Genomic DNA, 6519 nt, shown 5'->3' on the forward strand with positions numbered 1-6519 from the left:
AGAGCTGGACAGAGGGACAGGGAGCAGAACTGGATGGATCCAGACAGCCTGGAACAGCCCTTGCCACTCTCCATCCCCGTTCACCTGCCAAACACRCAGAGCTCTCTGCAYACCRCYGTGCCCAAAGCCCACTTGTGGGTCTGCTGGCCTGTTTCCCTACAGCTCCAGGGTGTCTGCGTCTGCAAGAGCGAGGATGCACGCACAGGCACAGACTGGGGAGGAACTTTGTGTTCAGTCACGGTATTTTACTACTCCTTGTGCCTTAGCCCCTTTCAGATGCTTAACCCCAAATTCTCTCAGCCCTTAACGACTTCAGTACGCTCACGGCACCTAGTTTTTCCACATGCTCCAATCTTCCTTGCTCTTTCCTGTCTTGCTCGAAAACCCTCCCAAACCCCATCTGTACTTACATGCTTTCTTAAAACAGTATCACCGAAATCAACAAAACGGGCTGAGCTGCTCATCTTCAAGTTGCTGGCCCTCAGAACATTAGACTGCAAATGAATCAAACCACCAAGGTCACTGGGAGAGTCTCGTTTTGTAGCTTCCCCCCCTTCYCCCCCCCCCCAAAGCTTTAACGATGGTCCCCTAACCAGGGCAAACGCAGATCCTCCCTTAAGCACTGTAACAGTTTTTATTCTGGGGTCCTGAGTTGCTGTTACAGCATTAAGCAGCAAAGCAAGGCAAAGACAGCTGGGGTCACAGCTTACCCATCTAGCCACAAAAATTCTTATTTGAGGCCTCACTGCTTTTTCCAGGTAAACAGACCAAAACAAAGCTCCAAAGAGGCAGGCGAGGCTTCACACGGGCCTTGTGGCCCTGCTAGCAACAGCAATGCCGTAGCAACCGGGCTACCGGTCGCTGTTCCCCCCCTCCTTTGCCGGTCCGTGAATTGCGGCTTATTACTCGCAAGTTCGGTAAGGACGCGGCCGACCCTCCTACGGCTGAGGGCTCCTCGTCAGGACCGGGCAGAGAACCTTTCCACCGGCATTTGGAGTCTCCTGGCCGCTCTTGATACCTGATAACTTGCAAAGGGCTGAGGGCGGGAGCCTGTAGTTCTTCATGGCAGCATACAGTCGTTCCCCGATGTTCTGAACACCTAGCATTAACACCATTTATAAATACAAAAATACTACAGCTATAGGGCATAAAGCCAAGCTAAAATTTCCGCAGGCAAAGAAAACCTCTTCATGTCTGACAGAATGAGCCATGTGCATCGGCGCCTACAGCTCAAGGCTAGCAACCCCTCCCGGGCGACGTTCTTCTGGCAGGCTGCGTAGCTGAACTCCTCCGTCTTGCCTAAGAGTCTCTGCTGCGACATGATGCAACTTTGCCAGCCAGCGCTTCTCGATGGAGGCATAGTAAAATCCATCGCCCTACAAAAGCATAGAGCAAAGCAAAGCAAAGCAAAAAAAAAAAAGAAAAGAAAAAAAAGAAAAATTCAAAGCTCTGCAGAAAATCATAGGAACCCAAAGTTGTTTCTAAGCACAAAAGTGGATCTAATACACACACACACAAGCAAGGTAAACGAGAATACGCAAGCCACAAATATCGCTTCCCCCAATCCCTCTTCTGGAAGCTATGACGACAGTCGGGCTTGCTGTGAAGGGGAAGTTAGACTAAGTGGCCGCTAGAGATTAATCTTTCAGAAACCTTCCACGTCCACATTTTTGGCACAACCGTGCTCTGTCAATTCAGACACACACAAGAAGATCCACTTCTTGTAACATTTGCACAGTAACCCCCCCACCCTGCGCGTTAGGATTAGTGCCCCCTGTGCCACTTGGATAGATGATACTCCGCTGTCTATTTGCTTCCCTGACATTAGCTACTACAGAGGGAAYTGAGCAGATGGGATTGCCTCRGTGCTCTCAAAGGGAAAAGTCTCAAAGACAGTTACAGMCCAGACTGCTGCTAAACAGTCTTTCTCGCAGCCGGAGAATTTCGGTTGTGGCCCCAAAGGGGATGTGAGGATTAATTAACCTGGGGGCACGCTAACCAAGCCTTCCTGAAAGCGATCTCTTAATTTTACAGTTCGGACACTTCTGTCTCTCTGTCTCTTCAGAGACTCTGGCCGCTTGACCACCATTCCCCCAAGATAATAGTTTGCTGTCTTGTAGCTCTTAAAGCATGATGCCTCATATACACATAAAGTCACACGCGCAGAAATATACGTACGTAGCATACTTTTCATAACGCGTACAGACCTTCAGACCTTATATGTTGGTGATCTATTATTCCAATCACTATTAATGGTGATCTTTCCTCACCAGGAGGAACGGGCTTTCCCTTTTTGGGCGATGGAGACAGCTCTCAGTTGGTTCCGTTTGATTTCATTACTTCAGCTTGCTTACGTTTTTCTGGTCTCTTCAACTTCAGCCATGGCAATCAAYCTAAAAATTAAATATGACATCTTTCCCTTTCTACATATGCACGTACAATAACAAAACAAAACAGAAACAACCAAAGCAAAACTAAGGYAGATACAGCAAACAACATCCAYGGGGTGGGAACGGGTTACTTAGTCCTCAGTGCTGCCTTCGGGAGGCCGAAATAACTAGCAGTCATTATCAAGAGTTACCCTAGTTACCCATGCCAGAACACCTCCTACTGCAGCAGGTTCTGGTGATATCAAGGGGCTGCTAAACTGCATTTCTGCTTCTTGTTTCATCCCATCCCTTCGGTATTAATCACCAAAAAACTGCTTGTCCAGCTTTTCTCTTTGTCAGCATTTGCTACTATTGGTTCCATCTCTGTAACAAAGAGAGAACCTTGCATTTTATGTGCCGTGAAACACTTAGATTTATACATGTTCTTTTTCTCTTCACTGTGTTCTTTTCTTTTCTTTTCTCTTTCTTTTTCCTTAAAGGAAAGGTCTTAATACAGCACCTTGCGTCATACTTTACAGGGTAAACAGTTTGGAAACATGACGTACAGCAATTCGGGCTAGGTTATTAGACAGGCAGGCACATCACCTAATACTTACCTACGCCATCTTCCATGAAACCTGATTTTTATTCTGCTTCAGTATTATTGTTMCTGTTCAGTATCCTTTCTCAAGCCCTCGTATACACACGCTTAACCGACAAGCCTCTCGGTCCTCAGCTATGCAGAAGAACGATAGCACTTGATTTGATTGTCGCTGCTTCAAACCTATTACCTTTTTGATATAGCTCCTAAATTCCTCTTCCGCTTGGATGCTGGCCTCACAGGTGATGACCAAAATCAACAACTGGATCACTAGGTCTAGCTGCTTCTCTTCAAGATGTCCCCCTTTGGTGGACTACCCTGCCAAAMAAAMCAAGACRACTGAYGAGGCCGTGAGGGTATCAGATCTTTGGACCGCTTCTCCAAGGCTTTCCAGGYGATTGACATAACCCRCTTCTCTTCACGTTACTCAAAGCCACGTTCATCTATTACCTAAGACTAAACTGTTTCTATTTTAAGAGGGGAYTGCTGTTTGTTGAAACTTTAYACACAGTCCATAACCCRCTAYGCATCATCTCTCRCCCCTTAGGCTTTYRCAACACTTTCGGTAATTAAAGGTGGKAATTAAGAGCACCCATTGTCCTATGGGCTGGAGTAAGTCATTTCTCCTGCTCTGAGGAGGTGCCTAAAAGCCATGCTGTTTTCTGTAGCATCCCTGGGGCTTCCCATAGCCCACCAGCGTTCTCTTAGGCTCTTCCCGAGCCTTGTATTTTTTTAAGGTTACTCCTTAGCCTGCAATTTTATGTTAACGTTCTCCTTAAGCATTGTGCACAGCATGATTATCCCAGGTCAGCCACCTTTACAGAGTCCTCTTGCACGCACAGAGACTTCTAAGAGGTGTCTCAGAAAAAAAAGAGAGAGAAGTCCGTTTGTCATCTGTGCACCCACCCGTCAACGTTCTTCACCGAGAAGTGCTGTAAATTCCCTTTTCTCTAAAGCAGGACCGAGTCAAAGGGGAGACACAGATTTCCCTCCCCCCCATGTTTATTAGAACACCTCACTGCTGTGGGCACTGGGTCTGGGAGTGGTTTTAGGATTGTTTGGGGCTAGGGAACATCAGGCTGCTGTGCCACTGCTGGAGACATCCAGACCCCTGTGCAGCATACGTGCAGCTCCCCTGTGCCTGGGGAGCCGTCAGAGGCAACGGAGGTCCCATCACCACGTACCACACTGGGGAAGCCCGTGGCTTTAGGGCAGCTGTACAGGAGGGAGCAGGGCTCAGCGGGGCTTTCAGTCAGTCGGTGCCCGTGTTGTCTGGCACCCACAGTCTGTGCCTGGGGGTGGGGGAGGCCTCCGGGTGCCTGGGAGTGTCGTTCTCCTATCCATCTTCTTGCTTGCCTAGCCACAAGTCTCAAGGAAATAACCTGGGGCTGCACTAATTGTACCTGACTCAAAGTGGCCTTCAACCTGCTGGATCCAGAGGTTTTAAACCTCCTCGGGACTCACCAGCACTCTCGGGAGTGCCTGCCGCAATAGGAGCCGTCCTCCCGCGGACGCCGCGCCACAATCCCGCTCCAGGGCCCGCCTGCCCCCCTCCCCCTCCACTCCTCCGGGCCGCGTCCGCAGGGGCGAGCGCACGCCCCGGCCCGCGATGGGGAAGAGCCGGCGCCCTAAAGGCGACACACGGAACAGGGAAAGTCCGACCCGCGCTCCAGCACACCCTGCCCCGCGCTCGCGGCGCGGCGCCGGGCCCCAGCCCCCCCCTCGCCCCGCACCGCCGCCGCCCCGTACCGACGGCCGCAGCGGGCAGGACACAGCCCGCCGCCACCCGCTCGCCTCACCGGGGCCCCCAGATCCTCGACTCCGGGCGGCCTCGGCCCTCACCCGCCGCCGCCGAGCGAAAACGCCCACCCTGCTCGCCGCCATGCTGCTCCCCGCTGCCGCGCATGTGCCGGCCGCCAACGGACCGCCGCCGCAGCGGCCGCCCGGCGCTCAAACACCGCGCATGCGCCGACTACGGACCGGCTCGAGCGGGAGGGGCGGGGGGAGCGGTAGGGAGGCGAGACCCGCAATGGCGCCCTCGCGTGCTCGCGGCGCGGCGCTGCAGCCGGCCGGCTCACGCGTGCGAACCGCAGCCCGCCGCGGCCCCGCGGGGCTCCCACCGAGCAGCGAGCGCCCCGAGGCTGCCCGTGCCCGTGCCCGTGCCCGTGCCCGTGCCCGTGCCCGTGCCCGTGCCCGTGCCCGAGAGAGCGGCGGGGATCAGCGAGCAGGCTCTGGTGCTGCCCCGGTGAGAGGGCACCGTGGAGCGGCTCCGAGATGGCACTGCCCGTCCCCGCGACACCAGGAAGCACCGATAAGGAACAGCGTTCTGCGCTACCGGGCTACGAGCACCGGGGAGGGGCGACGAGCACGGCCCATTCGCGTACCCGTTGCCGGAGCACCGGAGAGTAGCGGCGAACACGGCGACCGGCAGCGCGCGTGCGTGCGCCGGCTGGCTGCGGTATTCTTTGTACGCGGGGGAGGGCAGTGGTGGCTGCAGTACTGGCGCGTCGACACACGAGGGCAGCAGTGAGCCGGGAAAAACCAGTGCGCATGCGCTCGCCTTACGGGTGCAGAGCTGCGTATTCGACACTCGAGGGCAGCAGTGAGCGCGGCGGAAGCAGTGCGCATGCGCGCGCGTTTCGGGTGCAGTATTGTAATGGATTGTCATGACTCGAGGGCAGCAGTGAGCAGCTCGGCGTCAATGCGCATGCGCAATCCCGCTAGGCGCAGTACTGGCCCGTCACCTCCCGAGGGCCGCAGCGAGGACAGCGCTCTTTGTGCGCATGCGCGAGCCCGCTAGCGGTGGTGGCGGGGCCTCGTGTGCCTCCCTGTCTGCCCGACCCTTCCATTTGTGCCTCCCCGGCCCTTTGGTACCTCCCCGCTGGGCTCTTCTGTCCTGCAGAAGGAGACGATGGTGGGGACTTTACACACACCCCGTGTCCCAGAGGTGGTGGCAGCACCAGGCACAGCCACATCGAGGGGTGCTGGYGGGGTGCTGGCAGTGCCCAGACCCAGTGCTCTGGGTGAGCAGGTCGCAGGGATGGCGCAGCTGACCATTGCCTGCAGTCAGTGCCCAGGGGAAGATCCCCAGCCAGGGCTTGCCTGGTCCTCATTGTTTTATGGCAAGCATGCTTGCAGCTGCTTCCATCTGGTTAGAGAAAAAGAGCATCATCATGTCCCTTGTTCCAGCTCTGCTCCTGACTCCTTTCCAGTAACTCCCATTGCAGTCTGCTGCTACCAGAAAAGTCATGGATAGGCTGCTATAAGAAATACAACCCTCTTACTCAGGACTGATGGGAAGGACCTTTATTTCACACAAAGCTTTAACCTTTCCTCTGCCAGCTTTCTGTTTCCCCAGATACAGTACCCATATAATCATCTTGGGGTTGCACTACTCCTCCCATCAGGATTCTCTTCCTCTTTCTCCACTCTCTARGGAATCTCAGTAGCTAGTCCTCCTCTTCCTGTTTTGGCATGACTGGAACATTGGGCTATCAGCTGCTTCCTGCAACAATACATTAGCGTTAGAAGCACATCCACCATGCTCTT

General features: G+C 54.2%; 1 long non-coding RNA gene across 12 annotated transcripts; it reads right to left on the reverse strand.

Moving 5' to 3' along the window:
• Positions 1 to 6: 6 nt before the first annotated feature.
• On the reverse strand, positions 7 to 5446 carry LOC112964867. 12 transcript variants are annotated; one of them, XR_003253103.1, is made up of 5 exons: positions 4770 to 4918; positions 3161 to 3288; positions 2582 to 2753; positions 2208 to 2393; positions 7 to 1376 (listed from the first exon to the last, which is right to left on the reverse strand). It is a non-coding gene; the product is annotated as an uncharacterized LOC112964867 (long non-coding RNA). The 12 variants fall into 12 exon arrangements; XR_003253107.1 differs by lacking the exon at positions 2582 to 2753 and having other exon boundaries at positions 7 to 494; positions 711 to 1376; positions 4770 to 4911; XR_003253108.1 differs by lacking the exon at positions 2582 to 2753 and having other exon boundaries at positions 7 to 1099; positions 1185 to 1376; positions 4770 to 4910.
• Positions 5447 to 6519: the final 1073 nt, after the last annotated feature.

The sequence above is a fragment of the Apteryx rowi genome, unplaced genomic scaffold (assembly GCF_003343035.1).
Source record: "Apteryx rowi isolate R43461 unplaced genomic scaffold, aptRow1 scaffold_2, whole genome shotgun sequence".
In the NCBI taxonomy this organism is placed as follows: Eukaryota; Metazoa; Chordata; class Aves; order Apterygiformes; family Apterygidae; genus Apteryx; species Apteryx rowi.